The sequence below is a fragment of the Salvelinus fontinalis genome, chromosome 3 (genome assembly GCF_029448725.1).
Source record: "Salvelinus fontinalis isolate EN_2023a chromosome 3, ASM2944872v1, whole genome shotgun sequence".
NCBI classification, from domain to species: domain Eukaryota; kingdom Metazoa; phylum Chordata; class Actinopteri; order Salmoniformes; family Salmonidae; genus Salvelinus; species Salvelinus fontinalis.
In genome coordinates this window covers 28,821,537-28,837,397 of record NC_074667.1, presented here as the reverse complement: position 1 = coordinate 28,837,397, position 15,861 = coordinate 28,821,537, and the positions used below count along the sequence as shown (strand labels likewise).

Sequence of the window (15,861 nt, the reverse complement as noted above, 5' to 3'; positions counted from 1 at the left end):
ACCAGGTGTGGGGAGCGCTTTACTAATTAGTTACCTTAAATCATCAATCAAGTACAAGGTAGGAGCGAAAACCCGCAGACACTCAGCCAGCCGTGGAATGAGTTTGTCACATGTTAGGAATGAACTGAAATTCAGGCGAGAGGACCAAACTTGAATGCAACACTAGTTGCCTTGAACCCAGCTCCCTAGCAACTCAACAAACATCAGCTGCAACTTATTGATAATCAGCCTCCACACCTGTCCTTAATCTCCTTAATCACCACTACCCTACTTAAAGCTGCCATCCCCACAGCAGCCGAACTACCACGGCCTTATGACGTCTACTTGAGACTCCAAACTACGGAGTCCACCCCTGGATCCTTAATCTGCTGCCCTTGACTTCATCCATTCTCATTCCCCTCCTGAATCCCCATTGCCCCTTTCATCTCCAGTTACTCAAGCAAACAGCAAAATTACTTTTAATTATTTAATTTTTTTAAGCTATCAAACAACCTCTCATGGCACAATAGGGACTGTGAAATGGCATGCACGCACATTCTTTAGTTCTATTGTTGTATTTATAAATTTTGTGACTGTTCTAGCCTATCAGTGTTTTGTTAGTTGTTAGGTTTTTGTATGGACCCCAGGAAGAATAGCTGCTGCTTCAGCAAAAAGCTAATGGGGATCTGAATAAACCAATAAAAACAATTCTAGCATTCATTCCATTTCCTCAAATATTCTAAACCCATATCAATGTCTGATCCTTAAACATGTGAATTGATTTCTAGGCGATACAGTTTATGCAGTGCATGCAGTGTGTATATTGTGATTGTTGCATAGTGAGTGAGGGCTCCAAGGGAGGGTTGAGACTGGGGTCTGGGTGGTCAGAGATGAGGGAGTCTCTCCCACCAGGATGTTTTCTTGGCAAACAGAAAGAGACTGGCCTCAGCTCTATTTGCACTGTGCCTCAAGTCATCTATCATATATACTACCTTTCAAACCAATACGTTTATCAGCAAGTTTAGCATTCCTGCAACTTTTTGCCAACTTCTCTTTATTTTCTGCCAAGCGACCAAGTCATGATTGCGGTAAAGTTCTGCTTACAGCTTAGTATAAATGTAGCCGTAATGCTGAAGCTGCATTGGCACGCACTATGCTCTTATGCTCTTGATGGTTGCTAGGCAGCAGCCGTTACTAGGCTGTTACCATCCTCCTGACAATTCGAAGCATTGCGAGGCATGTCACTTTGCCCATCTCTTCGCATAGCAGACCACTAAGCATGCACTGTTTAAAGAACTACTGTGGGAATGAACATCACTGAATGATTAAATTATAGGAATAAAGTAGGCTAATAATTCAATTGAAGGCATGTATCAAATTGTTGATTACTAAAACTTCCAGTGGGTCAAGTAGATGATCATTTCAGCGCTGATTTGAGACAAGCATGTTTTCACTGAATCTGCATTTGGATATTGGTTATAGGCTGCAATTAGGCTGAGAAAATGTTAGCTAAGTTGTGGTGAGTGAGTACATGCTCAATGATCATCTTGTCTAGTTGGCTCATTTATTAGAACTAATCTGAAATGTTGCCAGTATGTTATATAGCTTATTAACAAGTGGATTATTTTGCTCTTCACTCGCAGTCGCTTCATAGCCTAGGCCTACTCCCAACCAAAAGCCTGGGACTTGCCTGATCAATCAATGTGATTTTGTTTCACTAAATCTCTGTCTGTATATTTGGTTAATTGGTCTCTTGCTGGGCAAATAAGTAGAGGTGGTAGGCCTATAGCTCATCTATTTGTTTTCTCATCTATCACTGTTCAGAAATATTTAGCATGCAATAATGTAGCCTAAATCATTTGTAGGTCTATTATTTTTGCTTGATCACGTATAGGCAACTGTAAAAGCCTGCGACAGGTTGTGAAATAAAAACACGAGACTGCTATTATTTTCTAACGGTAGCGTGATGAAGATACTCTCAACGCGAGACCCTACGCCTGCTCCCTAACAAAGCAGAGTTGGCCTAAGGGTAGGAAAGAGATGAAACGTGGATCAAAATAACATCTGCTTGGGTGGTAGGTAGCCTAGTGGTTAGAGAAGTAGGCCAGTCATTGGAAGTTGGTGGTTCAAATCCCTGAGCTGACACTGTGATTTTGTTGTTGTTGATGTGCCCTTGAGCAGAGCACTTAACCCTAAATGCTCCTGTAAGTTTCTCTGGAGAAGAGCATCTGCTAAATGTTTTAAAATACAACGCTTTTGTTATATGACAGCGGTTTCACACTTTAATGTGACACAAATTGTGTGGGAATTGTTTTTATTTGATTCTGTTATTTTCCATTATATTATTAGTATAAAATATTTGTATGTTGACTGTGATCGGGGTAAGTGTGTCTTGACTGTTTAATTAACAAAACAAAAAAATAAACGCTCAGCCAGATAAATGCTCAGCCAGATTACAAATAAACGCTCAGCAAGATAAATGCTCAGCCAGATTACAAATAAACGCTCAGCCAGATCGGCCCACACCTACTCACACTCCTAAACGTGCCGGCATGTGCACTGGAGGTTTAAAAGGCTTATCCCGGTAAGAATGTGGTCAAAATGGGACCGTATGAATTGGGTTCTTTAAAACATTGGCAGCTTTTTAAAATATTTTTTTTTACAGGCAACATACCATGAATCCTATGTGAAAGAAGTAATACACTGACTCATAAAGGGCCCATGCCTGTTCCCTTCAAAGTGGGGCCAAGTACAATAATGGCATATAGGGCCATTGGGGAGAATGCGGACAGAATCCAGACTTTAAACTGGAATTAAACAACATTAATTGACGTTCAACAGTTTTGAACTCAGCAGGAAATCAACTAAATGTATCAAATCTATTAGAAAATGTATTAATTTGCCCAAGTTAATCCGAAGATATGAAACACAATGCATCACTGATTTGTACTTTCTTGCAACTTTCTGAAACGGCACAGGAATGACCATGTGTCTGTGTGCGTGAGAACGTTGCCCGCCTATGTCTACACTTCGTGTAGCCGTTAGTGAAGATGCTAATGCTAACCTTCTTCTGGAAGAGATGGAAAATATTTCACCCAAAACCTTCTCAATATGTGTGTATACTGTATGTGTGGGACGGTAGGGGCTAGCTTGGCATTGTAATTTTCAGAGGGAGGCTCGACTCAATTATATGATGGCTCTGTGCAAGCTGGAGCACAGAAAGCAGTATGGATTAGAGGTCTTCACGGATCCACCTGTACCTGAATACCCGAGACCCAATTGGGGATCCAAGTGGGTCTGGATCCATAATGTGAAATATAATCACGGGTCTGCGTCATATCTGATATGATTGTCACACCTCTCAGGTATGTGTAATTTTAACTGACTTGTCCGAAAGGGCCCGTACAGTAGAGAGAGAAATTGTATAATTTATGCTGCTGCTGTTCCATTTGCACGCTTGACGCGTGTAGATTGTTGTTGTTGGCCAATCATAAGTAATCAAAGCGGCAATTGGCTACAGTTAGGAGATAAAGTTAGGAGATACAGTATCTATTCAATAAAAGATGGAATTATAATTACAAGGAAAAGGAGTAGCTACAACGACCAAGTGTCAAGCCCTGATCTGTTCCACCTGTCTTTGTGATTGTCTCTGCCCATCTCCAGGTGTCACCTGTTTTCCCCTGTGTTCCCTGTTTGTCTGTTGCCAGGTTGTTTTGTCAAGTCAACCAGCGTGTTTTTCCGCGCTCCTGTTTTTCCTTGTCTCTGTTTTGCTAGTTCTTCTGTTTTTTTACCCTTGCCTTCCTTGACTCTGAACCCGCCTGCCTGACCATACTGCCTGCCCTGACCTCGAGCCTGCCTGCCACTCTGTACCTCCTGGACTCTTACCTGGTTTATGATCTTTTTCCTGTCCACGACTATTCTCTTGCCTGCCCCTTGGAATATAATACATATCAGAGACTCGAACCATCTGCCTCCGGTGTCTGCATCTGGGTCTCGCCATGTGCCCTTATACCAAGAGCCAACAGGTAGGCTGCTATTCTGAATGGATTTGTTGTTATTTGTAACTGTAGGATGAGAAAGCACATGCACTGAAGCCTAAATGAGCCAACTAGCTAACCTTAGCTAGCTTAACTAGCTCTTCCTGGTTTGATGATAAATAACCTAGCTGTGGCAACTATTAGTGTACTATAGCGCGAGTCGGCTTGGTTGGTTGCTGTCTCTCCCTCCCTCCTCCCTGTATGTCTAGATCACAGTATGGCCCCTCCCCGCCTACTACAGTGGCCTCTCTCTCTACCTCTGGCGCTGTATGAACTCTGGTTAGTAAAGTAGCTTGAAAAATGATTTTTCTGCTGCTTCCCTCACTTGGATCGGATCAAACCGGGTCTGGATCCAACCAAGTCTATACAGAACGGATCTATTTTTCCTCGGGTCCGTTTGTAACGGGTCTCTATACGCATTTATGCATATTGAGTCTAGGTGGGAAAGTCCCAGGTCCATTTTGGATTGGGTACAAATTTTTGTACCTCTGGATACATCTCCACACACACACACTTGTGCACACAGCACACACACATGCAGGACTGAGTACACTACCGCACCTTATGCACCTATGCACTGCTGTATGCTCCCTTGCATATTCACCCTTTCTTCCCTCCATCCCTCCATCTTTCCCTCCATCTCTCTTCCGGAAATGAGTGGGAGCGAGTCCCCGGGTCCTCAGAGTGCAGCGATTGATGGACGAGGAGTGCAGAAATCGATGGACGAGCTGAGACAACAAGGTCACCTTCATACAGAGAGAGACATATGGGGAGAGAGGGAGGGATTAAAGGAGGAGAGAGGACTGTGATAGAGAGGGAGGGGAAGCAGAAAGAGGGAATGAGATTGAGAAACATGAGTCAGGGTTGAAGAGAGCGGGGAATAGTGCTGGCGATATGGAACTAAAGGAGAGAAAAGAGAGAGCTGTGACAGAAGGGAGCGTAGAAGAGAGTGACAAAGGGGGGAGAGAGGGCAGAGAGTGCGAGGAGGGGAAGTTGGAAAGGGGAAGAAGGAAAGAGAGGGAGAGAAAATGAACATAGAGAGAGCAGGCAGTGGTAGAGGGCTGGAGTTTATATTCCTTAAGGCTACATAGAAAGATTTGTGTGGTGATTGTTTACAGCCCGCCTCGTCTTTCTCTCCCTCCTCCGCTTTCTCACACCACCGTTTTATGTTCCAATTAGTCACTGATGTTTAGGCTTCAAACACCCCCCACATCCCCCTACCCACACATGGGTGTGTTTGAGTGTGTGTGTATGTGTGTGTTTTAGGAGGAGGGGAAGAGAGAGCAATGCTTTTTCACACATAATTTATTCATCAGGTGAGTCATGAGCAGTGCCTGAGAGAGAGGTTACAGAAGTGTCAAACTAGGAGGAGAGAGACAGAGAGAGTGACCAAAAGAGAAAATGAAAGAAATATGGAGGAAGGAAAGAGGGGTAGACTGGAAATGGAGTGAAGGAGAAAGGGTGAGGAGAGAGGGGGGAAGTGGTCGAACAAGGAGAGAGAGGGCAGGGGAGAGAGTGAAAAATAATTGAAAGTGTGTGTGTGTGTGTGTGTGTGTGTGTGTGTGTGTGTGTGTGTGTGTGTGTGTGTGTGTGTGTGTGTGTGTGTGTGTGTGTGTGTGTGTGTGTGAGAGAGAGAGAGAAAGAGTTGAGCTCATGGTATAGGCATGGTATAGGCTGAGAATAGCTGGTGAGTTTTAGTCACCCTCTCTGTGACCTGAAGTCTTTGAGGGTCAGTCAATCTCCTAGACTCATTGATTTAGCATCTCAGAACAGATCATATTTACTTATCTTGTGTCATTGAGTTAGCATCAACAGGTCTGAAAGCAACTCTTAGTCTGGTCAGATTTAACCATTGTGGCTGCGCTAGACACAAATACCTGCTTAGCCTTATTACAGATCTTCTGTAATCAAGAGGACATGAATGAAAACTAGCAGTGACTTATCAGACGTACTGAGACCCAGTGTTCTCCTCATCTATACTATATCCTCAACCACACAGGCAACAAGCAGTTATATCTGTTTCAATGTTGTATGGATATACAGACACACTGTGACAAGCATCAGTGCACTTACCCTCCCACACACACATCCCACCTACGCTTGCACAAACACATTGATACACACCCTGGAACGATAAAACAGAAATGTCTTTAAAGTGTGGGTAAATGTTAAATTATAGATACGTGAAAGTCATCATGTAACCTTAGCAACCACCTACAGTACGCAAACAAATTGTTTAAAAAATAAATGTTTCACAGGTGACCATATACTCTGCTTGGCCAGTTGAGTTGTTGGGCAGAGGTTGGGTGGAGGAGGATAAAGGGGAGGAAGAACACAACATTAAAGAAGAGACATTAGGATTTATAAAGAAGAGATCAGAATAAAATGCCAAGAATGCCTTTCTTCAAGGTTCAGTGTGATGATCAGACACAGTATACGCATCTATTAATCAAATAGTTCCAATGGTAGCCTACACACACAATATGTAGTCTGGGTAGGCTACCACTATTTTTAGCTAACATTCAAATCAAATCAAAGTGTATTTGTCACGTGCGCCGAATACAACAGGTGTAGACCTTACAGTGAAATGCTTACTTACAGGCTCTAACCAATAGTGCAAAAAAAGGTATGAGGTGAACAATAGGTAAGAAAAGAAATAAAAACAACAGTAAGAAGACAGTGAAAAATAACAGTAGCGAGGCTATATACAGTAGCTAGGCTATATACAGTAGCGAGGCTATAAAAGTAGCCACATTTCTTCAGCCTCCTGAGGCTGTTGCGCCTTCTTCACGACACTGTCTGTGTGGGTGGACCATTTCAGTTTGTCGTTGATGTGTACACCGAGGAATTTAAAACTTTCCACTTTCTCCACTGTTGTCCCGTCGATGTGGATAGGGGAGTGCTCCCTCTGCTGTTTCCTGAGGTCCACAATCATCTCTTTAGTTTTTTTAATGTTGAGTGAGAGGCTGTTTTCAAGACACCACACTCCGAGTGCCCTCATCTCCTCCCTGTAGGCTGTCTCGTCGTTGTTGGCAATCAAGCCCACTGTCAAGTTTTGACCTCTTTCTTGTGCAATTCCCCACTTGAAAAGGACAATCCCTCCACGTGAAGATTTTAACTGGATTTCACTCAATAAACAGCCATAGAATCAGTTGTTTGTCTTTTATTTACCATTCTTTGGTTGGCAGTAAACAGTGTGCTGTCAAACTGCCTGGGAGCTCCTCAGTGGTGAAACTCCTCCTCCTTCAATCAGTGGTGAACCAGGTGGAACAAATCTTCCAGGCAATCTGGGCGTGCCAGCACCTGGCTCTGCTGTTGTCTTTAGAACGCAGTGAAAGGAGCATTTATAAAACCACAAGACCAAGGAAACTTCATCTATGTGATCAAGGTGACTGTGCAAGTCCAAGCCCTCCACAAAACTGTGAAAGACAGCCGGTAAGCGCCATATTGGCCATGTTTTGTTAGACTGACTTAAGCAGTGCACTGCTAATGATACTCTGGAAAACACAGACTTAACTTTTAACTTTGATAGGACTTTTGCAGTGGTATTTATAACTTCAAATGTTGTTTGTGGGGTATAAAGTAAGAAGAGCCAAATTCATTGTTGATAGAACTTGTTTGAAATGGTTAAAAGTAATTTAAACTTTGTAGAAATCTTAGTAAACCAAGTTCTTAACTCAGTAACAAATGTATAGTCTGGAAAATCTTTGGCTAAAAGATGTAGGATTTGTCTGCTTAACTGCTGATTAGTAGCAAAAAAAACACACTTATTTTCTAGAGGTATTTTGAATGTGTTTGGCTAAAATGCAAATTTGGATAAAAGTGTACTGATTCTGCTCATTTGATTAAAAATGGTGGGTTTCTATTTTGGGAAACATTTGCTTAACAGTGGAAACCTTGTATTTGATAATGGCAGAAATGTGTTTGAGGTGAATGTGGATAATTTTGTGTATTTAATTAGGCTGTCAACTCAAATAATCACTTGTATTTGTCATCTCTTTTTTGAGGTTTTTCACCTGTTTACTGCCAACCAAAGAATAGTAAATAAAAGACAAACTGATTCCATGGCTGTTTATTGAGTGAAATCCAGTTAAAATCTTCACGTGGAGGGATTGTCCTTTTCAAGTGGGGAATTGCACAAGAAAGAGGTCAACTTGACACCCACTACGGTTGTGTCGTCTGCAAACTTGATGATTGAGTTGGAGGCGCGCATGGCCAAGCAGTCGTGGGTGAACAGGGAGTACAGGAGGGGGCTGAGCATGCACCCTAGTGGGGCCCCAGTGTTGTGGGTCAGTGAGGTGGAGATGTTGTTTCCTAACCTTCATCACCTGGGGGCGGCCCATCAGAAAGTCCAGGACCCAATTGCACAGGGCGCGAGCTTGATGATGAGCTTGGAGGGTACTATGGTGTTGAATGCTGAGCTGTAGTCAATGAACAGTATTCTTACATCGGTATTCCTCTTGTCCAGATGGGATAGGGCAGTGTGATGGCGATTGCGTCGTCTGTGGACCTGTTAGGGTGGAATGCAAACTGAAGTGGGTCTAGGATGGCTGGTAAGGTGGAGGTGATATGATCCTTCACTAGTCTCTCAAAGCACTTCATGATGACAGAAGTGAGTGCTACTGGGTGGTAGTCATTTAGTTCAGTTACCTTTGCCTTCTTGGGTACAGGAACAATGGTGGCCATCTTTAAGCATGTGGGGACAGCAGATTGGGAAAGGGAGTGATTGAATATTTCCGTAAACACACCAGACAGCTAGTCTGCGCATGCTCTGAGGACACGGCTAGGGATGTCATCTGGGCCAGCAGCCTTGCGAGGGTTAACGCATTTACTCTGATGGTTCAGGGTTCAAGTCCCTGTTCACCTGTGGACAATACAATCCCAGAGCCAAAACAGCTTAGTCTGAAGATTTTAGGATTTTTAATCTGAACCTCCAGGTTTAAACTCTCTGTTCGATGACTGATTTAAGTTGTCAATCACACAGCATCATCTGATTTAGGAATTTCCAGTGTGCCAGGCTTTTGTGAGAGACAAATGTCATCTAAAGCAGCATTGGTTTGATCGTTTTCGTGCGAGATTTGTACTGTAAAGCCACATTGGTACTTGTGCTGATTCATTGACTTCGCTGTGTAAAGAAGGCAGAGATTGCACATAAACACCCTGACCACGATGTGATTTGAACACATAACCTTCTGATCTGGAGTCAGACGTGCTACCGTTGCACCACGAGGTCTTGTACAATTTGTAATTTTGGAGGGGATGGCTAGTTCAGATTTCGTAGACTGTATCAATTGGAATGGAGGCCTGTTTCTCTGGGGAAATGTACCATCTGATAATGCCCCCTCGTCAGCACGTGCCTCTGCCCGGCAGGTTAGGTGTATGGAATTAAGCAAAACCAGAGCCCGGATAGCTCAGTCGGTAGAGCCGTCGGTGTCCATGACGTGGCTGGTTTTCTTTTTGTCATCCGTGATTTCCTGTAGATCAGGCCACATACGTCTCGTGTCTGAGCGATTGAATTGCGACAAATTTTTCCCTGTACCGGCATTTCACTTGTTTGATTGTCTTGCAGAGGGAATAACTACACTGTTTATATTCAGCCATATTCCTAGACCTCTTTCCGTGGTTAAATGTGGTCGTTCGCACTTTCAGTTTTGCGCGAATGCCGCCATCCATCCACGGTTTCTGGTTAGGGTAGGTTTTAATAGTCACAGTGGGTACAACTACCCACATCTCCAATGCACTTCCTTATAAATTCACTCACTGGGACGATGTAATTCTCTGAGGCTGACCGGAACATATCCCAGTCCGCGTGATCAAAACAATCTTGAAGCATGGATTCCGATTGGTCAGACCAGCGTTGAATGGTTCTAGTTACTGGTACATCCTGTTTGAGTTTCTGCCTATAAGACGGTAGGAGCAAGATGGAGTCATGGTCGGATTTGCCAAAGAGAGGGCAGGGGAAGGCTTTGTATGCATCGCGGAAGTTAGAGTAGCAGTGGTTGAGTATATTACCCCTGCGTGTAGTGCAATCAACATGCTGATAGATTTTAGGTAGCCTTGTTTTCAAATTTGCTTTGTTAAAATCCCCATCTACAATAAATGCAGCCTGAGGATATATGGTTTCCAGTTTACATAGTCAAGTGAAGTTCCTTTAGGGCCACCTTGGTGTCTGCTTGGCGGGGAATGTACACAGCTGTGACGATAACAGACCAGAATTCTCTTGGAAGGTAATATGGCCGGCATTTGATTGTGAGGAATGCTAGGACTGGTGAGCAGAAGGACTTGAGTTCCTGTATGTTGTTATGATTACACCATGAGTCGTTAATCATGAGGCATACACCCCTGCCCTTCCGCTTCCCAGAGAGGTCTTTATCTCTGTCGGCGCGATGCATGGAGAAGCCCGGTGGCTGAACCGATTCCAACAAAATACAGAATCTTTCCCAGAAATTGATTTACGCATAGCCAAACCGTCAATACATTAGCATTCCGCATTTTGGACTAAGCGAATGAGGACATATTTTCAGGTAAATCTGAATGGATTATCAAAAAATTGTCATGGATTAATTACATAACAACCGAAGCTTCAGTAAAATCTGTCAGTATGTTTTTTAACCTGTTTGGCGTGCAAGCCCGACCTCGGACCGAAAATGACACCCCTGCAGAGCGCGAAATTCAAAATCTATTTTTTTTAAATATTTAACTTTTACACATTAACAAGTCCAATACAGCATTTGAAAGATAAACATCTTGTCAATCCAGCCAACATGTCCGATTTTTTAAATGTTTTACAGAGAAAACACCACATATATTTATGTTAGCTCACCACCAAATACAAAAGTGGACAGACACGTATGAATTATGATTATGAAGTATGAATTATGATTGAAGTAGCATGCACAACCAACCGAAATAAACTAAAACCAACCTAAAGAGCCCAGAAAAAACGACCTCAGATGACAGTCATATAACATGTTACACAATAAATCTATGTTTTGTTCATAAAAAGTGCATATTTTAGCTATAAATCAGTTTTACATTGATGCTACCCAAAAATGCTAATACATAGCTACAGTCTGAATCCAGCCGGGAGTAGCCAGAGAAAATACATACACCAACGTCGGCTACTAATTACACCTCATAAAACATTTCAGAAAAACATATGGTGGATAACTAATGAAAGACAGATATCTTGTGAATACAGACAACATTTCCGATTTTTGAAGTGTTTTACAGCGAAAACACAATATATCGTTATATTAGCTAACATCATAAGCTAGCATAAGGCAGCATTGATTCTAGTCAAGCGCTAGCCTAGCATAGTTAGCAGAGTTAGCATTCAACAGTTCGACATATATATGAAAAAGCATCCCAAATTGGGTCTTATCTTTCTTGGTACTCCATCAGAATGTTGTAACGGGGTCCAATGTCCAGTAGAGTCTTTAGTTGGGTTCCAGAACGAATTATTTCCCTCTTTGGTTAGCTAGCACGGTAGCATTGCTGCGCCAGAAAGCGTTTCTTCAAAAAATTCTTCCGTCGTTTCACATCTAAAGTCCAGAATAAATTGCAATAATATAATTAAAGTATATTGAAAAAACATACTTTAGGATGATTTTGTGACATGTAGCAAATAATATCGTAGTCAGGCATCATATTCAACGTTAACTACCTTGTTCCAGAAGCCGAGATCAAATTATCCTTCGCGCCCGGATTTTTATTTTAACTGCGCAGGTCTCACAAGAAGTTGTGTTATTCAGTCCAGGGACGAGATATTCGACTCCTTTCAATTCTCACTTCCGCATTACAGTCTGACGAACGCCTCTGACGTGTTTATATGGTCCCAAGTCAAATGGCCTTTTATAGAGAAGGTCTTAAAGAGACACATCGCATTTTGGGAAACTCAATTCGGCTGGGAAAATGGCTGTAAAAATATTTCTGTTCGACTTAGAGAAACAATTCAAACCTTTTTAGAAACTACAGACTGTTATCTATCCAACAGTAGTAAATATATGCATATTGGAAAATAAAAAGTTTCTTAGGAGGCCGTTTGAAAATGTGCACACATTTTCCAGTTTTTTCAATATTCAGCGTGCAGCCATAACAGGTTTTAACCAATAGCTTATTGCTGGTTTATTGGAAAATGTACTGCTGTGATCAAACCAGATGTGCATGGGTTTCAATGGCTGACCTGTGCAGGGAAAATATATATAATATGGATTTTATTATTCCACTTTTTAAGTTGGAAATGTTGTTTTTGTTTTGGAAAAGAAGTTCTCAGGGTGGAGGTTGTCAGTTTTGTTGCGCATTTGAAATGTAGGTCTCAGGGAAACTGGAAGTGCTGTGCAGCTGGTGATTTATGGCCCTGCTGACAGTTGGTGATTTATGACCTTGTGTTTGAGGGGAGAGAGACTGATAGATTCAACTCGTGCTTTGGCTGGGACGAGGGCCTGTTTGACATAGAAACACCAGATTTCCGGCGGGTTTTTTGAAATAACGTTGATTAATTAGGAAAAATATTAATACATTCCAACCTATGGGGCCACGAGAGGATGAACCCTGAGGATCCACCACTTCACCTGAGACGGACCGTACATTAAATGGTGCACACACACACATTCGGAATGGAAAATATATATAAATATACAACGCATATGCTTACATAAATAAATATATATGAGAGAGAGAGAGAGAGAGAGAGAGATTTATATTTATATTTCTCGGCTGACGCTAAGGAGGTGCAAATGTCAAATGCACGTTAGTTTGCAATATTGTTATGTAAAGACTGGCATTTTCCAGCCCTAACGCCAGGTTCGGCACTTGCGTTGAGTTGGGAGGGTGGTAATATTTGAGGTGTAATAAACAAGCGCAAAAGTTACAATTTCATGCAGCGGTAATGGGAAGTTTTAAGACCCACAAAGAGCAGGTCTTAACAGTAACACAGTTGATACTGGCATGGATGTTGAGAGCATAAGCGCAGCCCATCCAGCTATGATGAACAGTGCCCATGGAAGGAAAGGCGTGCCTTTGTTCCAGTGAATTTCATATTTAGAAACGTAAAAAAAGATTGGTTTCCTATAATGCCATATCAAACGGCAGATTTTTTTTACATCGGTCTCGCACATAGGCAACGATACAATTGACAGCCTAGTTTTTTTATGGACGGGTGAATGTTATGCATAAAGACATTTAGGCCACTTGTGCACACAGTGGAAAGACTGAGAGAAGTGACTTATAATATCATGCTTCTGACCTGGTCCTATTTAGAAATATAGTTGAAATGTTGGTTGAAAAAACAGATACACATTTTTTTCTGTTTAATTTGATTAAAAACAAAACATATTAGAAGTGTTAAGAAATATTAAATCGATGGGTTTATGGTGAGAACGTACATGGCTCCAATGCAAAACAATCTTGTTAGCTGTTTCTGGAGAAATGCAAATATGATCTCTAAGATGGTTCCATGTTGTTTATAAAACATGGCATTTGCAAGCAGCATAATTTCACCTGATATTTGATCTTTATCCATCTTCTGTGAAAAGTTTGGATGTGTGTTAAAACCTCAATAGTCAAGTTGCCTTGTCTGTAGTATACACCTACGGGAAGCAATTATGGTGCTTGTAACTGTATTTAGACAACTATTTAAAACAATTAGTTTTGTTTGCTTAGAATTATACAAACTGCCCTTTTAGGCCTCATCAGTAGCCTAGTTAATTTAATCTTGCTTATTGAATATGTTTGGCATGTCCATGTCTAGACTGTAATTTACAGTAGGCATAGTCCCCTCATTGGTATGAATGAGCCTATGTTTAACAATGTATCTCCATATTAATGCAATGCAATTAGAACAATGTGGACTGCAAAAATGTTCAACATGTTTAGCAAATACGGGCAGACTGTTTACCGAACTAGGCTATAATGGACTAACATTAAAATTGGAGTTCATGACAATGCAATACATTCAAAAAAAATTGAAAATAAACAATTCGAAGCAACCACATATTTAGCCATGAAGCACGTTCTGATTGGCCAGTTAGGGGACAAGCCTCGACACACCCAGAACTTGTTTATTCATCAAAACCAAGCCCTTTCTCGCCACTGCCAGCTATTGCACCCGTAATTTCCGCTGCGAAAAAAGCAACAATATTTCTGACAGAACCCAGAACCTATAATGCTGCAATTTACCAGGTTTGTTACAATAGACCCCAGTGTGTGCTAGTTGAAAGGGGGAGAATCCTTTACAAAGTTGACCAGTTAAGAGCTGCTAATGAACATAATTAGTTATCTGCAGCACAGGGTATGGGAGCTGTCCCCCAACACTAATTGTTTGAGCTGGCATATGGGCGATACATACTAATACTGCTGCTACTGAGTCTGAGTGATCTGGAGCAGGTTTTCATCAAGTATCTCTCTGTACTTCGCTCCATTCATCTTTGCCTCAGTCCTGATTAGTCTCCTAATCCCTGCCACTGAAAAACATCTCCACAGCATGATGCTAACCCCACCATGCTTCACTGTAGGGATGGTGCCAGGTTTCCTCCAGATGTGACGCTTGGCATTCAGGCGCAAGAGTTCAATCTGGGTTTCATCAGACAAGAGAATCTTGTTTCTCATGGTCTGAGAGTCTTTAGGTGCCTTTTGGCAAACTCCAAGCGGGCTTTCATGTACCTTTTACTGAAGAGTGGCTTCCGTCTGGTCACTCTACCATAAAGGCCTAATTGGTGGAGTGCTGCATAGATGGTTGTCCTTCTGGAAGTTTCCCCCATCTCCACAGAGGAACTCTAGAGCTCTGATAGAGGGACCATCAGGTTCTTGGTCACTTCCCTAACCAAGGTGCTTCTCCTTCCGATTGCTCAGTTTGGCCAGGCGGCCAGCTCTAGGAAGAGCTTTGGTGGTTCCAAACTTCTTCCATTTAAGAATGATGGAGGCCACAGTGTTCTTGGACGTTCAATGCTGCAGAAAGTTTTTGGTACCCTTCCCCAGATCAGTGCCTCGACACAATCCTGTCTCAGAGCTCTACGTACAATTCCTTCAACCTCATGGCTTGGTTTTTGCTCTGACATGCACCGTCAACTGTGGGACCTTATATAGACAGGTGTGAGCCTTTTCAAATCATGTCCAATTAATTGAATTTACCACAGGTGGACTCCAATCAAGTTGTAGAAACATCTCAAGGATGATCAATGGAAACAGGATGCAACTAAGTTCAATTTTGGGTCTCATAGCAAAGGTTCTGAATTTATGTAAATTAGGTATTTCTGTTTCAAATTGTTAATACATTTGCAAAAATGTCTAAACTGTTTTCGCTTTGTCATTATGGGGTATTACAGATTGCTAAGGAACATTTTAAATTTAATCCATTTTAGAATAAGGCTGTAACATAACAAAATATGGAAAAGTCAAGGGGTCGAAATACTTTCCGAAGTGTTTATTTGATGAGCAGGGGAGCTTCAGTAGGGAGTGTCCCTGGGGTCGATTACTCTGAATGTAAGTCAATTAAAAACATATAGGGAAAGGAGTGAGTGATCGGAATTTAATCAGGCCTATTTTCTCTTTCATAGAAGGAAACCCTCTGATGCAGACCACTTTGTCAAAACCAGATCAGACAATTAGCTAAGACAATAAGAAAAACATGTTAAAAGGTACTTTACTTTATTCAGTTTATTTATACAGGGACAGTGCACATTCATCAACGTTTTTTTTTAAGTGCACATTTTTGACCACAGTCCCTGGATATGATGTGGGAATACATTTCCTTGTAAGTGTTGTATAGGTTCTGCGTCCAATAAGCAAGTTGCAGATAGAGGGAGGAAGTGTGTGTGTGTGTGTGTGCATGTGCGTGCATGGCCAG

General features: G+C 41.9%; 1 non-coding gene across 1 annotated transcript; it reads right to left on the bottom strand.

Moving 5' to 3' along the window:
• Window positions 1-9,177: 9,177 nt before the first annotated feature.
• Window positions 9,178-9,249, bottom strand: trnaw-cca (transfer RNA tryptophan (anticodon CCA)). Its single transcript has one exon. It is a non-coding gene; the product is annotated as a tRNA-Trp (tRNA).
• Window positions 9,250-15,861: the final 6,612 nt, after the last annotated feature.